We start from the raw sequence: 22,724 nt of genomic DNA, 5'->3' as shown, positions 1-22,724 counted from the left end.
CTCCACTTCACTCTCAGTTCTCCTTTTTGCTTCTGACTCTGTGAGAATTTCCTGATGTCCATGACCACGATGACGGCAATCCATCAGTATGTAGTGGTTCATACAGCCGACTACGCTTCGATTGGCACAATGTGTGGCTACTACCCGCTGATAAAGGACATGCGTGCCGCAGTATCTTACCTTCCACACGCTCCATTCGCTGAACATGCACAGACACACCCAAAGCCTCCGAATACAACCTCTTCACTTCACTCTTTGGTAGCTCTATGCAGCATCGGCTGAAGGAGGTTACTGGTTGAAATAATGAATCGTGCCTATGTTATTCTTCCTTGGCACATCAGTTTTAACGTAGTCTGAAGGATGAATGTGGGAATGTTTACAGGGACAGGTGCCCCGGTGAAAAGTGTCTGGTGATGTGCCTGCGACAGGCCCTTCCAGTCTGGTTTTATTCCTCTCATGTGACATCATCATCACTGTAACTTCTGTCTGAAAGGTTTTGTTCGCCTCTTTCATGATGTTATTGCTCCGGCGACACAGATCACACTGCGGCAGGATTAATGTGACTAATCTAACTAAGATTACCGCTAAGTCACTCTTTCATGAGCTCTGAAAGCCACGGTGCACCAAGAGTAAAACCTCGGGCTTGTGTACTAAATGGTGAATGCATTACATGATTAGTTGGAAGATTAGCACCGCCTCAAAGGTTGTGTGTGTCAGATTTATCAGTGGCGAGCTTCAGTCTCAGTGGAATCTTTAAAACAAAGATAGAAGGGGCTGCTGGTCCCTGACAGATGCAGAAGTAGACTACTGCCTGCCTTCAGTCTCAGTAACTGAGCCGGCAGGTTTCCTCCAGGATGGCAACAACAAGGCACCAGCTTGGGAAACCTTGTTGCTGATTGGATGCTTTGGAATGATCTGGATAAATTGAGTTTTGGAGAAACCGCTGTATTTATTATTGAGGTTCATCCCTGCTTGCATGGGCTGGAACACTATGAGTGAGATTCCTTATAAGTGCACCTGAGTGCGTCTGAGGTAGCTCAGCAGTTAGGAGCTTCTGGAGTTTCCCTCTGAGCTCTGTACACCGCACACACTGACGTGTGCATCATCCTGGAACCCTGATCTGCTCACATAGGATGCCTGAGGGTTAAAAATGCCTCCAAGCTGCTTCAGATGTCAAAAGCAAACGTGTTTTCAACCCATTTCTGCCAAAAACGTGAAATGTTTACTTTAATATCTTTCTAATGATGTAGATCTGATGTATAATTGATCAAAAAGCGATTACCAGCCTCTCCTGTCCATACGTGATCTGTGACTTGTTTGGCATTTAAATGTGAGCGTTCTGTCTGCAGCTCTTCAAACAGTTGGCTGAAAAACAAGATTCTGCAGCTTTCAGTCAGCTGAATACAGCTTTTTGACGTAGATAAGATGTATCCTGAACAGTGTTGGATTGGATCTCAGAACCATAAACACTAAAAGTTGCACATCACACCGGTTTGGGGCGATTAAAAGCAGCTTAATGGATGTTGCTGAACTTGAGAGGACACGAGGTTGAGCAAAAGTCTGCAGAAGTAGAACAAAAAGACCCCGAATCCCAGCTGTGTCTGTTGTAATTCAGGATCTCCGACACACACCGGGATCTTTGTGTTACACCACTCCAGTGTGAGTGAATGCATTGCTCAGTACAGTAATCCCTCTGTAACACGGACTGAGACCACTCTGCATCACTGCTGTGCGTTTGCACCTGAAAGCAGAGAGCCGTGAAAACATGGAGATGGAGAAGAAGAAGAAGAAGGGAGAATGCTGACACAGAAAATCAGAAATCTTCTTTTATCAATAGATTAAATGATCATCGTTGCCATTCTAAAGGTCTGAAGTTTATTGCACGACTTGCCTCCTTTTCTGATGCCGATCAGCTGAATTCGTTGTACTTAATTCCACACAGATCTGTATCTATGACAAGAGGTGGGTAGAGCAGCCAAAAATGGTACTCAAGTAAAAGTACTGTTACTTCAGAATAATATGACTCAAGTAAAAGTAAAAAGTATTCATCCAAATAATTACTTGAGTAAGAGTAAAAAAGTGCTCGGTGAAAAAACTACTCAAGTACTGAGTAACTGTTGAGTAACGTCTGATTTATTTGTTAACACAAGCATTCAATCAGACAGACAAAAATACTAAATAATCATCTTTAGGCCAATTAGAGTTTATCCAATTGATAAAATAGATTAAAATTAATTAATTCGTTACAAAAAAGCTTAAATTAAAATAATCCAGGTTAATTAAAGAACTTCAATAAAAAATAAAAGAGACTTAGGAAATGTTTAAAACATATGTAACCCATATGTAACCTAAAAAACAAACATTCACCTATCCATGGGGGAAAAACGAGTTTAGGAAACTTAGCGCTACATGTTTCCTCAAGTTAGATGTTGAGTTTCTGCTGAAATGTGCGTTTGTTTTGGTTGACACAGAAGACACATAATGTAGCTGCTGTTTCTCACTCTTTGTAAGGTAAACATGCTTTCAGTATGAGGCCTCGTCTGCGTCTTCATTTCCCACCGTTGGTTCTGACATTTTTCATCTGTTTCTTTCTTTGTTTGCTACGACTGCTAATGCTAAAGCTAACCCGTCCCGCCGCTGAGATCGAGTACGGTCACGTGACCAGACTGCACGGCTGCGTCTGATTGGTGGAACACAGTCAGGTGGTAGAGCCTTTGGCGGAAGTCTCTCTCTCTGTCAGAATAAAACATTAAAATGAGGCGTACGCGGGGGGATAAAAATAATGAGGCGTAGAATACCAAAGAGGTAAGAAGAAAAGTAACCAGCTCATTGTAGCCTAATGTAGCGGAGTAAGAGGACAGTTTCTGCTGCACACATCTACTCAAGTAAAAGTAAAAAGTATAGAGATTTAAAACTACTCCTAGATGTATAATTATTTCAAAAACTTACTCAAGTAAATGTAACTCGTTACTACCCACCTCTGATCTAAGCCAGTATTCCTGTGTTTCCAGGGTTTTGGAAGCGGAGCAGAGCTAAATAAAAACCAGGTGAGTCCGCCCTTTCCTGCCCCCAGATGCTCATTTAAATCTCTTTTAAATGTAGAAAACCACAGTTTTTTCTAGTGTCACATTAATATGCCCACAGTTAACTCAGTTACTGATAAAGTCGGCGGCCTTTTAAAGACCTAATCTACTCGGATGCGTCTCCTCCGCTGTGGTCATGGCGAATCAGCCGTTTGTCATTTTTGTTCCTAACAGCCTGAAAGGCAGACACGGAGACATCAAAGGATTGTGGGGATTATTTAATCATCAGTAGGCCTAGTGAAATGAAAATGGACAGAAACAATTCATCAAATCTTGTAATTGTACACTTCAGTGGAATTTTCTTCTTTTTTTTTTTACCTTTTTCATTCCCATCTTCTAAAAAATGTTGATGAAAACATCAGTTTAAGCTGGAATTAAGTTAAATTGATGGCAACTTAAATGAGTATATTTTATTAACGTTCTACTTGTTAAACTTTTGGCCAAAAAAACAAACAATTGCTCATATATTTCCCATCGTGGTCCGTGTCACACGATGAAATAAACAGATGGGATTACCTGAACTGCTTTCTCAGCAGTGGCCAGCTGGAGCACATTCATGAGTTTTACGTGCATATTTCTCCCTTTTGACATCTCAAAATGTTAAGGTTTCAGCTATGAGTTTTTAACGCTACACCTTTAGCCATAAAGAAGCTACACGGGTGGGATTTGTGCTTCCACATTTTGAAGAATCGGCCGTTTAAATGAGAAAATGGGGAAGTATTAACAAACTGAATGACCCTGGGGGGGGTCTTCTGCTCTCAGAAAACTCTCTGAAGAGTGTTGATCTCAAAGCTAAAGATGAGCGAAGGTGTGGAGAGATTTCTGTTTTTTGTCCTGGTTAAATGTCAATGAAATGTGACGCTCGTATTTCAAAGCATTCTGTGATTGCAGGCGAGGTGATTACCCGAAATCTGCAGCTTTCACTTCCGCGTCTCAGCAGCTTAAGTTTGAGTTTACAGAGAGTGGCTGAGCCTGAAACCCCTTTAAATTCCCCTTTTTCTCTCCTTCATGTGAGACTCAGCAGCAGCTGTATTTCCTTTGTGCTCGGCCCTTCATGCCAGCAGCGTCGCAGCTTGACAGACTGTAACTCTTCATTCCTCTTACAACGCTTGTTGCAGGAGGAGCAGCTCTTCTGTAATTACAACTGACACTTGACAGCTGCTTGTATAACATAGAAATAATTCCTCTTTTCTGTAGAGCAGTATGACTGACAGTTATTACTCTTTCCCCCCATGTTGCTAACATATTTTTCTAGTTATATTAATGTGAACCCGAACTCAGGAACCACATCCTCAAGCAGCTGGAGATTATTTTTCTTCATTAAAGTAAACACAAGAAGTGAAATTAGACATTGGAAAATAGATTTTAATTGGATAAAAATTAGGGCTGGGTGAGTTAACTCATTATTATCGCGTTAACTCACAAATTATTTAACATTGATTGATATTTTATTGCGCATTAACGCAGTTTTTTTTTTTTATTCTTTTTTTTGGGACTTTTGTGCCTTTAATGGATAGGAAAGTTCAGAGAGACAGGAAGCAGGGGGCAGAGAGAGGGGGAACAACATGCAGCACAGGGCCGTCCGATGCGGGACTCAAACCGGGGCCAGCTGCAGCGAGGACTAAAGACAGACAATGGAGCGAGGCTTCTACATAAAAACTACAGAAAGATGCTGATGTTAAAAGTGTGTTTGCACAACAAATGTTATGGCACTTTCATTCATATGGCAGCACATTTAAAATAAAGCTAAACGCTAAAAGCTTTACACTACTTTTGAATTCATGTTCTGGATTTTGTGTACAAATGCGATTAATCATGATTAATCAGGGAAATCATGAGATTAATTAGATTAAACATTTGAATCGTTGCCCAGCCCTAATAAAAACATAAAAATGCACACAAGCCTCAAACTAGCAACACTTTCATCACTTTTAGGGTCGCTGCTGCTGTACAGGTGACGTATGGAAAGGATTTAAACATTAACTCACTCTGCTCCAGAGAAATTACAAAAATAAAAAAATACTCTCTTTTGCTCTAATAGATTTGCAGGAATTAAATTTTTACAAGAAGTGAACAACAGAAATATAATTACTACATCTGACATTTTAGAATATTGGCTTTTTGTATTGTTTTGATGAGCACCCACAGATCTGACATTTCATCAACATTGTTGTAATTATCATAATTACAATTCACTTTCAGAGCAGCCTGCTGCACAGTGGAAGGCTGCAGACCTCTCACCTGCTGTAGGACAGAGACAGCTGATGGACGGATGGAAATACAGATAAATATACATCATTTCTGGTTATTAATGTGTTTTTGCATTATTTGATGGCGTGAGCGGTTGCACCATAAAGCCCTGTTAATATTTCCAGTCCCTGCTTTCTGACAGTCTTGATGGTAAATCCTGTGCCGTTCATTCCTTAAGGCTTCTGATCATCTTTAGCATCGAGTCAGACTGTAGCTAATCGCTTCTCCTGAAGCCATTCTGCTGTACAGCTACTGCTAATCTTTTAGCCTACGGCATTAGCACGTGCTAAGGCTAATCCCTTCTTGTGTAGTACCAGGCGGTGCTAACGCTAATCCGCTGTTGTGTAGTCGAGCTAATGCTGATGCAGCTATCAGTCAGGAGTGCTGAGACACCTGAGTGTCCATCAGCATTACCTGATTTAAGGTGGACCTCACCTCCTCCATCTCCTGATTTAAGGTGGACTTCACCTCCTCTGTCTCCTGCTTTAAGGTGGACTTCACCTCCTCCGTCTCCTGCTTTAAGGTGGACTTCACCTCCTCCGTCTCCTGCTTTAAGGTGGACTTCACCTCCTCCGTCTCCTGCTTTAAGGTGGACTTCACCTCCTCCGTCTCCTGCTTTAAGGTGGACTTCACCTCCTCCGTCTCCTGCTTTAAGGTGGACTTCACCTCCTCCGTCTCCTGCTTTAAGGTGGACTTCACCTCCTCTGTCTCCTGCTTTAAGGTGGACTTCACCTCCTCTGTCTCCTGCTTTAAGGTGGACTTCACCTCCTCCGTCTCCTGCTTTAAGGTGGACTTCACCTCCTCCGTCTCCTGCTTTAAGGTGGACTTCACCTCCTCCGTCTCCTGCTTTAAGGTGGACTTCACCTCCTCTGTCTCCTGCTTTAAGGTGGACTTCTTTGCGGTTTCTTTGCTAAAAGAATTACTCAGAAAGTTGTGGACAGTGGTGGAGTGTGGCCCATCTTTGGGGCAGTTTGAAGCTGATGCTGAGTATTTTACTCATAATGAAGCATTATGAGTAAATCACAGCTTCTGTGTGTTAGTCCTAAACATTTTCATCGTTTTCTAAGATAAAAACAGCTCTGGTGTATTTTCAGTTTATCACCAAAAGCATCTTTCAGTAACACCCATAAAGGGATAGTTCGCCTCTTTTGACATGAAGCTGTATAACATCCCATATCAGCAACATCATTTATGAACATCTTCTTACCCCCTGCTGCGTCCTGTGAGCAGAGTTCCAGCCTCGTTTTGGTGTCGATGAAGGTAGTCCGGCTAGTTGGCTGGGGTTTAAAACATAAAGTGTTTTGCTTCTCAAAACAATATGCGTTCCACAGAGTAATACATTTGCATCACAAAATGGTTCTCCAGGAAAAAGTCAGACCTCACAATCTCTTGGCCCTATTTTCTCTCCCTTCGTATCACTGCCTGCTGCCGCCTGCCGACAGCCGCACCTGTTACGGTGTTTGCTGCTCGGAAGCAGGGGACTGCTCGGTCTGTGCTTCGGTCTGCACGGTCTACACAGCTACCTTCATCAACACCAAAACTCGGCTCACAGGACGCAGCAGGGGGTAAGAAGATGTTCATAAATGATGTTGCTGATATGGGATGTCATACAGCTTCATGTCAAAAGAGGCGAACTATCCATAAAAACTGAAAGCAGCTTCTCCGGGTTCGGTTCTGTTGAGCCGAGATGTCTCTGAGGCCCCAAAGGTACCAGAAGTTCTGAGATGCACATCGATTAAAACTTTACAGACCAACGGCAGCATCAGATGAACCGAGCTGGTGTCCGTATGTGTGCTGCTTACGCTTATTTAACGCCTCTGTTGTTGGGTTTTTTGGAAGAGTTTCACTGGATTTGGTGCACGATATGAAAGTAAAAGTTCTCTTTTTGTCTTCTGTGGTTCTGCAGCTTCCTGCTGTTTTAAAAGTTATTTTCTGCGATCCAACACACCGAGCTTCTTCCTCCTTCCTCTCCTTTTTCTTCATCTTATTTTTTCCTTATTTCCCCTCCGTGAACACTGTTTTTCAGACCTTGTTTTGTTTGGAAGGGATTCAGACTGTCTTATCAAACTCGGCTGCAGCTTATCGTTCGGTTTTGTTGTATTTTTCTTCTCATTTTGCTTGTTTTTACTTAGGCTTCATTTTATGAACACGTTTAATTACCAGCCCTCCATCCTTCATGACCACCCAAGGTAAATTAACTGAGCTGAAGTGCACATTAAGCCCTCGAGCGATTCCAAGTTAGTCAATTTACAAAATGAGATTCCAGTAAATATATAAATATATATATATATGCTGTATGTTCTTAATCTCAATGCACAGAACTGCAGAATGTGATGGAACTCACCTGCATGACACATAAACTTGAGGAAAGTTTCCCCTCAGGGGCAGAATCAGCTCACTGTGACACGTTGTGTTTTCCACAGGTCGTTCTGTGTCATGTTCTAATTTACTTCAAACTTCTTGACTTCGTTTAGACGTTTCTCGCATTTCCCATCATGCCTTGGGAGACTAAAGCCTGAAGCCCACTCACTGTCTAATTTTAAAACTCTTCTGAAAACGCGCCTCTTTTCCTTGGCTTTTAACACCACGTAGGCTTTTGATTTTATGTGCAAAGATATGTTATTTGGGGTCGAGTGGACAGTCTATTTATTTATTTATTTATTATGTTTAATTATTAGGGCTGGGCAACGATTAAAATGTTTAATCTAATTAATCACATGATTTCCCTGATTAATCACGATTAATCGCATTTGTACGCAAAATCCAAAAATGAATCCAAAAGTAGTGTATAGCTTTTAGCATTTAGCTTTATTTTAAATGTGCTGCCATATGAATGAAAGTGCCATAACATTTGTTGTGCAAACACACTTTTAACATCAGCATCTTTCTGTAGTTTTTATGTAGAAGCCTCGCTCCACTGTCTGTTTCCTTGAATGACTTGCTGCTATCAGTTGTGTGTTTTGCCTTTAAGTGATATTTTAGACTGGAACTACTACGCTGAGAAGACAATTCAACTTGGCAGAGTTTACAGATGACTTTGGTTCTGTCGACTCCGCCGTCTGGAAGAACTTTAAAATGAAAATGGCCGAGTAAAAGTTCCGTACCCTTCTCCATGTTTGGTGGATCCGCCGATTACTTTCTTTTCCGGTTCCACAGCAGACAGCAACAGACTTTTACAAAATAAAAGCCTGTGAGCAACAGACTTTTACAAAATAAAAGCCCGTCTGCAGCTGCAGATCAAAGCTTAATTTGGTGGAATACATTGATGCATTGATCCGTTTTATTTACCCCGTTGCTTTGCACCTTTTCAGTTAAATCTCAAACTCCTGGAATAAAAGAAAACACATCCACGAGTTTCCTAGACTCCCAAAAAGAAGTATTACTATCCCTCTCCTTTTAAATCAAAGCTGTGAAACCTGCAGATCTGAGCCGACTGTTATGCTGTCCAAAGAAAACTGGAAAGACTTTGGTTTTGTTAATTACAAACTCTTATGTATTTATTACGAAATAATGACACTAGAATTTAGGAATGAAAAGTCTGGGGACTTTGTAAGATTTAAACTACTGATTTGTTTCACAGGGCTCAACTCTTTTGTGTTCATTTGACCGTTTGAATCCTTTTCAGTGGATAAAGTGTGTTTTTTCTCTCCTTAAAACTGGGAGTAACATTTGTAAGCTTTTACTTTTTAAGCCTGGTGTGAAGGAAGGAGTGAATGACCAATTCTAAGGCAGGTGAAAAGGAACATTTAGGTCGAGATGAAACAAAGTTATTGTGGAAAAAGAGCAGAAAACGCTCAGGTTTTAGGAAAACCTGGAAAGGAGAACTCTGTAAATGGCTTTAGAGGTGAAAGTGTGAGCGCTGGCAGAGGAATGGTGCTGACAGCTAAGCAGGAGACCGGTTTATTTCTGCATTAACTCTACGGAAAACATCTTAATTTTCTGGTGAAATGACTCAACACACATGACGCAGACTCAGAGCTCCTCCTTCTGAAACACATTACCGTGAGGTTCATGTTGGCTGTGATGAAAAACAATTAGTTTGAACTGAAAGTGTTTTTCCGTGCCTGTTTCAGGCTTCATAATGAGTCCCGATTAGCCGTTTGCACCTCTGAGAAGCTGAAGCATGTTGTGTGCGTCTGGCTGAGGAACCCGAACGAAAACACAATGAGCTCTGCAGCCCTGAGGGGAGGGCAAAGAGGAAGGAGGGATGGGTGGAGGGGAGCGGAGGGGTGGTGGCTGACATGAGCGACAGCAGCAGAGAATACTAATGAATTAATGATGCAATGTGTTGACATTTCTCTTCTCCTCTCCATCCCTGCCTTCCTCCCCCTCCTCCCCCTCTCTGCAGGTGGAAGGGTGTCCTTGTTAGCTTGTCATCCCGTTGTAACCCTGAAGCCAGTGATGTGACTGGAATCTAAATCCCCCATAAAAGGGCCGACTCCACCTGCAAGACTTCCTGCTTCCTCAGGTAGGTCGTGTTTAATGGATTTAATGGATTAGTGTGTCTCTGTCTCTGTGTGTAGAATCAGAAAATAAATGTCCAAAACGGGGACTTCCAGAGCTTGAAAAGAAGGAGTAGGAGCTATTTCTCTATTTCTAGTTAAAGGGATAATCTGGAGTAGAATGCACTTTAGATTAATTTACGGGATGTTGGGAGGACATACGTTGAGTTGACATCAAAATCATGTCATTCGGATGTGTTTTGAGAATTTCGATTTGACCGTTTTTAGCCAAAAGTCGTTAGCGTGGAGGTGAAGGGGGCATATCATGTCACCGCTACAAAACGCTATTTTTATACCTCTTCTACAGCTCCAAGCAACATAACACTTACGTGGTAGTGAGTAGAGGGTCCCTAAAGCCAAACCGAAGTGTCCCGAGGTCTTCATGTGGTCGGATAGAGAGTCCAGAATTAATTTAATCAAGCCAGTACCTGCTCTCAATCAGAGCTTCTTCCGTCAACAGGAGGCTATCTCACGCGAGACATCACGTCGGTCACTTTTGGACATATTTGGGGCTTTAAAAACAATTTAAACATAAAATTTTACTTCATAAACCATTAACATATGTTGTCCTTGTCTCAATTTCAAACAACTGAGATAATATATATGTTTAATGAATACAATCAGTCTCTACTAGATCACAATTAACAATGGAAGCGTGACCACTCTTTCTGTAATAAGGTTATAATTGATGTTAAAAATCCACCATACTCAATACTTGGGTTCTGTCACTGGGGACGAAGACCGTTCAATTTGTCCATTCTTAGACAAATATATCTCTGAGGCTCTTCCAGCTCTTGGGCTTCTCCACCTGTGGTGCTCCTTGTGATGCATATTCCAACTGGAGGCCATCTTCAAATTCACTTTCAGATTCAGATCTAAATTATCCTCATATTTGGAGAAATCTTCCTCTTCCACATCGCTATGTGTGCCCGACTCTCTTCAAATATGAGTTCCAAAGTCCTCTGGCAGCTAAATCTTTTGGTCGTACTGATGCTGGAAGACTGTACTGTAGTTCAGAGGTATTTATCTCTCTGTTTCACCCCCTTTATGTGCAGGTGTAAAGTGTATAGTGCAAGAAAATTTCAGATTTTTACAATGTTCTGGAGTAACATCTAAAAAAGAAAGTGAGAACAAACAGCTTCTGTGTGCTTTGATGATAATAATGTAACATTGTGTCTCTGTGTATGCGGGTCAAACTCACCCGAACACCATATGAAGGATGTGAATGTGTGGGGTATAGTAATGTGTGCTAAAAAAAAAAATTGGTTTGTACATGTTTATCACAGAAAAAAGGCTATAAGGCCGTTGAGCTTCAGGTAGAAAAAAATGTATACTTGTGCCATTTTTCTTCTTTTGAAAATTTGAAACGGGCCTTCAAGTCTTTGTGCACAGGCGGCAGCCGACACGATTCAGCTATTCTAACCCAGCCTCAGCGTAAGAAGCTGTGCTCTTTGATAAAATACTCACACGGTATCAGATTTGTACAGTTATCGTGGTCAAAGCAATTAAAAATACTCATATAGTTGTGATATTTTACTGCAACCTTTTGTCTGTTATTAAAGCACAATAGCTGCACTTAAAATATAAGTTTGGGGAGATGCAGCTGTAAAATGGCGTAACTCTACCCCAGTCGAGCCACATGGAGTTATAAGGAAATGCAACTTATTTCCCCTCTCTTGGAACGTGGGCGTACGAGTTGTTTCTGCCTGATAAAGTGAGATGAAGCAACAGCTTCTTGGATTAACATCTCTCAACCTTGGACATGCTCGGTGTGCAGATCGGTTTTCTGGCCTGTTCTCGTGCTGCCGGTGCATAACGCAGCTGATGACACTGACAGAATGCTTTATTCCTGTTGGTCCTGCCGTGCGTTTGAAGGCCACGGCAGCCATTATGCTGCCTCGTGCACAGCGGGCGCTGCCGTGCTTTATTCCTGCTGTGAGGCGCCGGGCAGATGTGTAAAATGCCACATCATCCCGTGCGCCACAGTTCTGAGCAACACTTCCGTGGCGGCTGGTGAACGTGCACACGAAGTGATGCGTGTCATGTTTCATCACATCTTCGGTTCATAGCCCCGAGGTCACGCAAGTTAATTCCACACTGCAGTGAAGCCGCTTCAACAGTAGAATGTCAAGAAGGAAACTTAATCCAGACTGACTCACAATGGAATAAGCTGCGACAAACTGCCTCAACAACGCCACGAGTGTCCAAGAAAAGGAGCCGTAAGAGGATTGCTGGGGTCAGAGCCGCAGTGCACGGACAAGAGAGGAAATTAATATTTCTCTATATGCTTAAAGGAGATCTTTTCCAGAGTCTCTGCAGAGCTGAGAGGAGAAGAAAACTGACATTTCCTCCTCTTCTGTGGCTGCTCAGGTGGGAAAATCTGCTTCCCCACCATCCTGCATGTCAACTCTGACCATGTTTAAATCCAGGCTGAAAACAGTTCTATTTAGCTGTGCATATGACACCTGAAAGTATTTTATCTGCACTCTTAACTTTTAAATGAATTAATTAATGATTATTTTTAATGTTTTTATTTTGTTTTTTTTTATTATTATTATTATTATTATTTTATTTTTTATCTTTTTTATTTCTTTTTAATGATTTTATTGCCTTCTTGTGATTTTATGTAGCTGTGAAGCACTTTGAATTGCCTTGTGTACGAATTGTGCTCTATAAATAAAATTACCTTGCCTTGATTTGTGATAAATAAATCTTATTCCTGTCACGTCCATGGGGTTTTCCCCATGTTTTGAGTTCTTGGTTTTGTGTTTTATCATGTTTTGGGTTGTTTCATGTCTTGGTTTTCTGGCTCATGTTTAGTTTTCTAGTCCACATCCTGTATTTTAGTTTTTCCATTTGCTTTTCCCTCACTTCCCATGCCAGGTCATTAGTTCACTCACGTCACCTGCATTCATTGTCCCCAGCTGCACTCATTCACCAATCATCCAGTTCAGGATTTAGTTTCCAGGTTTCCCTTTCAGTTTGTGAATTCCTTCTGTCAGTGACGGTTGGGTTTGGCAGGACACGGATGCGGACTCCAGAGGTAGAAAACAAAACAAAACTTGGTTTATTCACAAAAATCAAAGAATCAAATTTAAAGAACTAAGCTGTGATATAGAAACATGAATATAACTGTGGCACGAAAACAAAAAGACTTGGCATGACAAGAAAAAGTCTGTGGCATGAGAGGTGAAGACGGAGAAGGAAATCCCAAAATCAAAGGGGAGCCTGGAAACTACATACTGAAAGGTACTTATCACTGATAAGTGAGGGAAAAGCAAATGGAAAAAACAAAAATACAGGATGTGGACTAGAAAACTAAAACTAAATATGAGCCAGAAAACCAAGACATGAAACAAAGCAAAACATGATAAAACACAAAACCAAGAACTCAAAACATGGGGGAAAACCCCATGGACGTGACACTTCCATTGATTATGTGCGGTGAAATTAAGCCTTTGTGTCTGGATTCTGTTAAGTTACACAGAGTGTGTCAAATATACGTTCTCCTGGGATCCGTGATTTTCCGGCTGAGTGTTCAGAGCTTCAGGCTCCTTCCTCTGGTATTCAGGTGCTGTCACACTCCAGCTGAACAACACACACAGGTGACCTTCCTCCAGCTCCGATGCTTGCACAGTTTTGATGATAGGGTGATATGGGTTACAACATATGTAACCCATATGTAACCTAAAAAACAAACATTCACCTATCCATGGGGGGAAACGAGTTTAGGAAACTTAGCGCTACATGTTTCCTCAAGTTAGATGTTGAGTTTCTGCTGAAATGTGCGTTTGTTTTGGTTGACACAGAAGACACATAATGTAGCTGCTGTTTCTCACTCTTTGTAAGGTAAACATGCTTTCAGTATGAGGCCTCGTCTGCGTCTTCATTTCCCACCGTTGGTTCTGACATTTTTCATCTGTTTCTTTCTTTGTTTGCTACGACTGCTAATGCTAAAGCTAACCCGTCCCGCCGCTGAGATCGAGTACGGTCACGTGACCAGACTGCACGGCTGCGTCTGATTGGTGGAACACAGTCAGGTGGTAGAGCCTTTGGCGGAAGTCTCTCTCTCTGTCAGAATAAAACATTAAAATGAGGCGGGGGGATAAAAATAATGAGGCGTAGAATACCAAAGAGGTAAGAAGAAAAGTAACCAGCTCATTGTAGCCTAATGTAGCGGAGTAAGAGGACAGTTTCTGCTGCACACATCTACTCAAGGAAAAGTAAAAAGTATAGAGATTTAAAACTACTCCTAGAAGTATAATGTTTTCAAAAACTTACTCAAGTAAATGTAAGTCGTTCCTACCGGAGGTGGAAAGAGTACTGAAAAATTGTAATTAAGTAAAAGTATCTTTACTTTGCCTAAATTCTACTCAGAGTAAAAGTAAAATTACCCATCTCAAAATTTACTTGAGTAAAAGTACAAAATTACTTCATTTAAAATGTAATTTGAGTAAAAGTTACTTAATTACTTTCAGTTTCTTAATGCAAAAAAGGATGAGTCATGAATCAAATTCGGTACAAGTTGTTTTAATCGATTTCGAGCTCACATCATGCATGGTCTTCATGTGACATATGAGAAGAATCAGGCAGATTGTGTAATTATTACACCATTAGAATAAAAACCAGATGCAGAGGTTTGGTTTGGATCTTTAGGCTCGAGTGAAAGCGATCCACACTGAATCAGTCGATTAGAATGATTTAAAAAGATCCACAAAATCTTGTAGATTGGGATTCTATCCTAAAAGATCCCCTGATGTTTGTTCAGTGCAGCTATCAGAGACTTAGAGAACCCGCTCCTCACCTGCCGTCGACCCAATATTCAAAGTGCCTGGAATCATCGGGAGCATTCGGCTCTTAGAGGCTAAACGTGACCTCTCACAGAGCGTTGTGTCCTCAGTCTGACCCTCCGGGCTGCTGCTTCATGTGTTAACATGTGTGGACGATGGGAGAGCCTCGGCTCCCCGCAGACCTCACCTCACCACGGCTGCCTTCAGGCTTCCTGTTTCAGAGTCTTTATCTCCTGTAGACACACAGATTGATGCAGATACACACAGTGCAAACACAACATCACTGCAAATCCATCCGTGCAGCCTTTAGCTGCAGCGCCTGTAATCTGCTTCCAGTGGTCGTCGGACAGGGAAGATGAAGAGGAAGTGAACCCGCTTATACCAGGACTGGTTGAAGATGAATGTGGATATTTAAATACCCCGATAACCAGTTTTAGCTCGGAGTTGTTCTGTATGTTCTCCCTTTTTTTTTAAAAATTCAGCCAAACAAAGTCAAAACACCTCGGATGTATTTTTATTCCACTTTATCATCCTCTAAATTTGTGTTTGGTCCATTCTATGCTTAACCTCCACTTTAATGGATATTTTACAGCCTTCAAAGTTAAATCTGCCTCACTTAAACACAAGATAAACTTATAGCCATCAATGCAGCAGAATGAGTGATGAGAAAACTGATCCTCACTCCGTTTCTGCTGACATTCGATTCAAATAAAGAAGAAGAAATCGCTCTGGTTGTGCTTTTGTTTAGATTTTTTGTCTCTTGGATCATCATTTATAGATGACTCCAAGACAGCCGGGTCTCGTTGTCTCAGTTTTTAGACTCTGCTCAGCTTCATGTTTGTTGGGATTTTTTGGCTTTTTGTTTCCTAACTTTTGCAGAGCCTTTGTGCTTAAAAACAAGTTGAATTCCTTCACTGAGAACGCTCTCACTTCTGGTTTGGACTGAAGTTCTGCGTCGCTGGTGCAATGAGCTGAGGGTTTCTGAGGTCTTTTTTCTTGGGTAAGTAGCCTATATGGACTTGTTTCGGACTTGGGACTCAAAACTTTAACTTGATTCAGGGCATGAGGGACTTGGGACGTAGTTTTGACCTGCGGAAGTCAAACATTTTGATGCACAGTGGTGTACAAAGATAGTTAAAAAGGTCCCTCGGGACGTGTTCAAGTTTCCTTTAAGTGGAGTCTCAGTTCCGGCTACACAACATTTTAATGATCTCATCTTTGCGAGTTGAATTTAACTTGCACGCAGAGTCCTTAGATGACCAATTCTGGATGTTTTCATCTGTGTTCAGAGCTCTATCCCCCAGAGAACCGGCCGCCGTCTGCGGCTAAAAATCTTCAAAAACAGGATCCGACTCAAATGTGGCGAGAGTTTAAATTAAAGACCTGGGCGTATAAAATGAAACCGTAGCAGTGGATGAACAGTGTCCTCCAGGATCTCTAGAGAACGCACTGTATTATGAAAGCGTCCAACAGCGTCTTCTTCTTCTTCTTCAGATTCAACATCTAAATTGATAATTCAAGCTGAGGGCTTGAGGCAGAAAGGCCCGATGGGAGGGCTGGAAATGCAACCACTCGGCTGATATATTGCTCCCGCTCCAGGAGACGGTGGCATTCCTCTGGGCTGCATTTACTCTCCAAGGAGTAAATCATCGTTACAAAACACTAAAAGTGTCACTTTGCTGTGATTCACCTCTCCACATATGTTCCTAACCATAGTCATTGATCATGGGGAGTACGGATATGTGATCTTTATCCGAGGGACTGATGTGTTGTAATAGAGCAAAAGGTGTGCAACTATTGACCTCCTCTCTATCTGTGACACTCTTTGTTTGGGCTTTAACTCTATTGGCATTATGTGTTACTGGAGCCTGTTGAGCATGTGCACACAGATATGCCTGATGTAGATTGTTACTCATGCTAGTTCACGGTTACCTGTTCCTGTCTGTTCTGTTCTTTCTAAATAAATCGGTTCTGTTTTCCGACAAAGCAAAGCAAGGCAGGTTTATCTGTACGGCACAATTCAACAACAAGGTGATTCAAAGTGCTTTACAGAGACATTAAAACAGTAGAAATAAAAAGCATGATTTAAATTTGAAACAAAAAAGAATTGATTAAGTTTTGAGCTTTATTCAAACGCAGCTGAAAATAGGTGTGTCTTCAACCTGGACTTAAATACACTGAGTGTTTCAGCTGATCTGAGGCTTTCTGGGAGTTTGTTCCAGACATGTGGAGCATAGAAGCTGAATGCAGCTCCTCCATGTCTGGTTCTGACTCTGGGAACTAATAGAAGACCGGATCCAGATGACCTGAGGGGTCTGGAAGGTTCATACAGGGTCAGGAGGTCCCTGATGCATTCTGGTCCTGGACCATTCAGAGCTTTATAGAGCAGCATCAGAACTTTAAAGTCTATCCTCTGATGGACAGGCAGCCGGTGTAAAGACCTCAGAGCTGGACTGATGAGCTCCACTTCTTTGGTCTTAGTGAGGACTCGAGCAGCAGAGTTCTGAATGAGCTGCAGTTTTTAGGGCGACCTGTAAAGATGCTGTTACAGTCATCAAGCCTGCTAAAGATGGATGCATGGACTAGTTTTTCCAGGTCCTGCTGACACATCAGATCCTTTAACCTTGATATATTCTTATGGTGATAGTAGGCTGACTTTGTTACTGCCTTAATGTGTTTTTCCAAGTTTAGGTCTGAGTCCATCACTACACCCAGATTTCTGGCCTGGTTGGTAGTTTCTAGGTGTATAGATTGAAGTTCTGTGGTGACCTGTAATCGTTTCTCTTTGGCTCCAAAGACGATTACCTCAGTTTTGTTTTTGTTTAGCTGGAGAAAGTTGTGGCACATCCAGTCATTAATCTCCCCAATGCATTTACCAAGAGCCTGTACAGGGCCTCGGTCTCCTGGTGACATTGTAATGTATATCTGTGTGTCATCTGCATAGCTATGGTTGTTTATTTTGTTGTTTTTTAGAATCTGTGCCAGTTCGAGCATGTAGATGTTAAACAAAAGAGGTCCCAGGATGGAACCTTGGGGAACTCCACATGTGATTCAGAGGAACTGATGAAAGAATAAATGTGAAAATATAGCATTTCCATAAAAAAAAATAATAATAATACGTGTGACAATACTAGCATTGTTTTCCTTGAGCAGGTTGTAACATGATGGGGGCTTGTCCGGGATCTTTTTGACTTTTTGCATTCACCGATTAAACAAGTGTTTCGGCTCGTTAACTCTGCTGTTCTTCCACTGCGGACTAAGCAGGTTTAGTTGTTGTTGTGTAGAGACACTCTGAGGTTTAGTAGGGTGTGCTATGTGACATATTCTAAGTTTAGTGGCAGTAAACCTCTCTCATCCCAGTAAGAGCTTGGAGTTCTCGATTAACTGTTGGACATTAAGCTTCTGTTTAGTGGAGGCAGGTTACTTACCTTTGGTGAGCTAACTTGTAGTGTTTTGTACATGCACTGTGGCTCACCTTGACCTGGCCATTTGTTCTGGGGTTTTTCTTTCATGAGTATTACCTGGTATTTATACAAGCTGAGCCAATATTTAACAATGGGACCTTTAGAGTTGCAGGGAAATCAGAAGCCTTTTGGCATTTGACTTGTGGGTGGTCATATGTGAGTGATGACAGTAGCTTTTTGTATCAGGTAACTTGTTATAGGACCACAGTTCACTTTTAGTTTTGATCATTTGCTAGTTTTGCTTGATTATGTAGAGACTTTAACCAAGTGTTTATATTTCTTTTGTGGCTTTTGTACATTTTGAGTCACACAACTTTGTGTTCTTGTCACTGTACAGCATCAACAAAGCTCATTTTTTGGTCTAATCCACTTATTTTGTGAAAGCATTTAGTTCTAATCGGCTAATTGTTGTAGAAAAACGCTTTGGGTCGTGCATTAGCTTTATTGCCTTCTTTCAATTTGTCACACCTGCAATTGTGGGTGAAGGCTGTGTTAACCCAATGGGTTGGAACAATATGTAAATGAATTAGGATTCTATGAACTCTGTTTGCCTTTAATCCGGTGCATGCACGCCCGTGCTGAATGCACGCCGTGCTGAATGCACGCCGTGCTGAATGCACGCCGTGCTGAATGCACGCCGTGCTGAATGCACGCCGTGCTGAATGCACGCCGTGCTGAATGCACGCCGTGCTGAATGCACGCCGTGCTGAATGCACGCCGTGCTGAATGCACGCCGTGCTGAATGCACGCCGTGCTGAATGCACGGGTTTTTGTTCATCATTTCCTCTTTGAGATGCTTGTATTTGTTGCAGATGGTGGAATGTTTTATGAATCGCAGTCAGCTTTTTAAAATGCTCTCTGCAGATTTTGAATTCAAACAAAGCAGTCTGCCAACCCCACAGCTTAATAATTGCCTCACTTTCTTTGCCTCATTTTTCTATTCTTGTTACTGTCGATCATTTCTTTCCCACTTTGTCTTTGCTGCTCGCTCTCTCGTTATGTTTTACACTTTTTTACTTTATCTTCTTCCTGTTTTTCCTCCCCTAAAAGCGTGAGTTTCTCAGTGTTTTTCATACCGTCTGCGGTCTTTTATGTTATTTTTGATTTCCTCACTCCTTCTTCCTCCGGCTCTCATCTATCTGCCCAGTAGATGATAATGTTAATATCATTGGAAAGTTCCATGATCAAAGAGCCTATGATGAATAATAATTACGATATAATTACAGCTCAGAGATATGAGAGCCGTACAACTCGCACACACACAACCAAACGCATGGCCGTGCAGACACATAATACAAACTATACATGCAGTGATACAGAAACTAGATAGTAAAAAGATGTACTTTGCTCTCAGTATCCATTAATACCCAGTTAGGTACACTAAGTACTGCCCATCACTCCAAATCAGTGTGCAGGCTGCTTCTCTGAACTTATCGATGCTTTAATGGACTCCCCGGAGGAAACATCGAGGATGGTTTTGGTCTCCACGTTGGCCATAAATGCCTTATAATGGACTCCTTGCAGAGCATTATCCCTCACTTGGACCAATGATAGGAAAATGTGGATTTACTTTGTGTTGCCATACTGAACACTGACTGTATGAAGACTGGTTGTCAGCGTAACCACGAAAGGTTGGAAAAAAATGAACAATGGTGGAGAAATGGACGAGTTTCAGGTACAAATACTTCGTTATAACATCACTGCAACATTGGCAGAACTGCAGTATGTGGCTTTAAGCTGGATTTACAGTCGACCCGTCGCTCACGGCGCAGCCGACCCGTGACGTCAAAATGACGTTTCAGGCCTGGCGCTTCCCTTGAAAAGACGGCGCAGCGCGTTGTCGTGCACCAGTCGATTTTTTTGTAACTTGGCTGCGCCGAGCACAACGAACCGGATGGACCGATGTGAGACCGGCTCAGTCAGGAGGTGCGTTTGTACAGCACCTGTACGAAACTGCAGTGAAACAGCACAGGGAGCACGTAAACTCCCAAAACTGGTGCACAGAGATTGGCAGAACTTTGGGGAAAGAGGGAGAGTTCTGTAAGAATGTGTGGAAGAAGCTACGGGACAGATACCTGAAGGCAAAGAAGAGGGCAGAGACTCCAAGTGGTGATGCCGGGGGCTTCAGACCTTCACCTCTATTAACTGAATTGAAAAATTAAAATTATCCAAATACTGCAGCAGCATCAGTGATGACAGTATTCCTGCTCTTCATTGTTTTCTTCTCCACTTTCGTGGTTGTAGAGTAGCGGTAACCTTCACGTAGCAGCGACACCTCTGTGACGGAGAAAACTGCAACTACTGGCGCCACCGTATATAGCCGGCACGAAATCGTGACGTCATCAACACCGCTCGCGCTAACAGACGCGGCGACCGGCTTTATTTTGAAGGAAGCGGGAGTTCATTCATTCTGTACATAATTATTTTATTCTAATGGTGCAGTGTTGAATGTTAGAATATCATTATTTTTGCACTATTGTTTAGGTTATTTAAATGTTCTATTTGTGCACAGTTTCATACATTTTATTATAATTTTGCACTGTTTCTCACTGAATGTTAATTTATTGGCTGTTTGGGTTATTAGAATTTATTTAGAGAGAAAGAAAGAAAAACAAATGTTTCACCTCGGAGACTTCTGGATTTTTAGCCGTTTTCACAATGATTTGGGACTTGTTTGTACATTCTGTGGCGCACACTCTGGGTGATTGATTCAAGTGACTCGAAAACCCGATTCACTTTACTCATACAAACTCGAGTCAGTAAAAGGAATCGAGTATCCCATCACTACTTTAGAGAATCCCAACAACCTTTGTGTTGTGTCACCCAGTCTTTAAATTCTACCTCTCTATATTCTTTATGTTGTGCTGATGAAAGGAGTGAATCGGTCTGTCGGATGCACTTCAGATGACGGTGTGTGTGTTGCTCAAACATCTCAAAATGCACCTGAAAAAACTCAGAAAATCAAACCTGATCTGAAAAGTCAGTGTTGTTTCAAAGTTGGACAATATTGGATGAAAGATAGGGACTTGGTGTCCAAAGGCCTTTAGTTTGCATCCTGGTGTTTCTGTCGGTGCTGGAACTGATGAACAAACTCATTTGATGCAGGACTGAATGCTAATTGAACACTTTTCCCATTATACTCAAAAGCCAGATGTCAGAGTTAGTTGTTTGTGGCTTCGGTGCAACAAACTTGAAAGACTCTTATTTATAAGAACAATATCAGAACTGTTCTTATAAATGTTCTGAGCAGCCAGAAAGAAAAACCTGTAACGCTGTTGGTATGAGCCTTCTTTCATTGCATGAGGTTTTTAAAGGCTAATCTGTTCCTGAAATCACTCTGCGTCCGGCCCTCAGTACAGAAAAATGTCATTGTAGTCCACATTGGCAGTAATTGACTACTCTAAATTCTAAAGTAAATAGATTGACTTGTTTTCTGTGGGCAGACAGCAGGACTGCAGCATCGTGTGTTTTCCTGCTTCAGCGGGGTTCTCGGTTTATTTTTGCCTGGGTGGTCTTCTCCTTTGATCTTTATTGATTTGCATCTCAACCTTTTTATATAAACATCTCCGAAGCACAAACACAACTCCTGATCTCCTTTTCTAATCACTCGTGTACATCCATCCTCAGATTCACTTGCATGTATCTGTGTGTGCACACAACTCTTTCAGCCCTTGTTTGCCTCATCATTGATCGGACACCCGTCTTCCCTCCACTTTCCTGCCCTCTCTATGAATTACGATGCAGATTCAGTCCTGTGTGCGTCCTGTTTGATGAGCGTGTCTGAGGTTTGCACGAAAGATAATGTTCAGAATCGGTTTTGTGGAGTCATATATTATCGTATTAAGACTTTGAACACGTTGCTCATGAAAAGGAACTCTGCGCTCACTGCAGTCCTCTTGGAGGATTGATCCCACCTGCAGTCACTGGAATACGAAGCAAACAGCAGATCCCAGGTGGATTTATTCATGTGGAACTGAATAACCTCAGAGTGTAAATTATTCTTTGCATTGCAGCTCTGGGACTGCAGGTCAGAGCAGTTTCAGTTCTGCTCATCCTCAAATACAATTTTTCTTACTAAAAAGTCAGCCAGAGCCCTTTATTCCAGCACCGCGGCACACTCGGTCTGTTCTTCTGTTTGGTTAATACGAGTAAAACTGAAAATCTCTCTAACTTCTAACTTCATTTGCCTGGTTTCTCCTTTGGACTCAGGAACACATAAAGACTTGTACTTGTAGCTTATAGAGTGGGCTGATTTTGGCCATAAACTTCCCCTCACTAATGTCTTTAATGGAAGGCAAAAGTAAAATAATTTTCAACACTTTAAATGGAACACGAGCTCCAAATTCCCCTCGAATCCAAACCACATTTGGACTCATTCAGATTCTCCAACTTGAATTAAATTAGTTCTTCGTTTTGAGGCATTACTGAAACCAAAAGGTTTATCAGAGAAGAGATGCAGTGAATCTGTGTGCGTACAGTATATATACGACCTGGATATAGTGAGAAAAAAGAGGCTTTCATTTTTCCTGTGTAGTAATTTCTGTTTGAGTCAGGAGTGTAAAGCTCAGAGGTCGAAGTTATTCGTCCTTCTGATGATTCACGCTTTTCCTCTTCGCTGCGCAAATGACTCAACGT

At 41.8% G+C, this 22,724-nt stretch overlaps 1 protein-coding gene across 4 annotated transcripts in view; it reads left to right on the top strand.

The window, feature by feature from the left end:
* LOC142387984 (leucine-rich repeat and fibronectin type III domain-containing protein 1-like protein) overlaps positions 1-22,724 on the top strand; it is a 470,255-nt gene that overhangs the window by 181,104 nt on the left and 266,427 nt on the right. For all 4 annotated transcript variants that reach the window (XM_075472790.1, XM_075472789.1, XM_075472787.1 and 1 more), the window contains exon 4: positions 9,682-9,801. The gene's annotated coding sequence lies outside the window, so the exon portion shown is untranslated. The remainder of the gene's footprint in view (positions 1-9,681; positions 9,802-22,724) is intronic.

Source organism: Odontesthes bonariensis, chromosome 9 (genome assembly GCF_027942865.1).
Source record: "Odontesthes bonariensis isolate fOdoBon6 chromosome 9, fOdoBon6.hap1, whole genome shotgun sequence".
Taxonomy (NCBI): domain Eukaryota; kingdom Metazoa; phylum Chordata; class Actinopteri; order Atheriniformes; family Atherinopsidae; genus Odontesthes; species Odontesthes bonariensis.
Note: the sequence above shows the minus strand (reverse complement) of the source record. Positions and strands in the feature narration are given on the sequence as shown.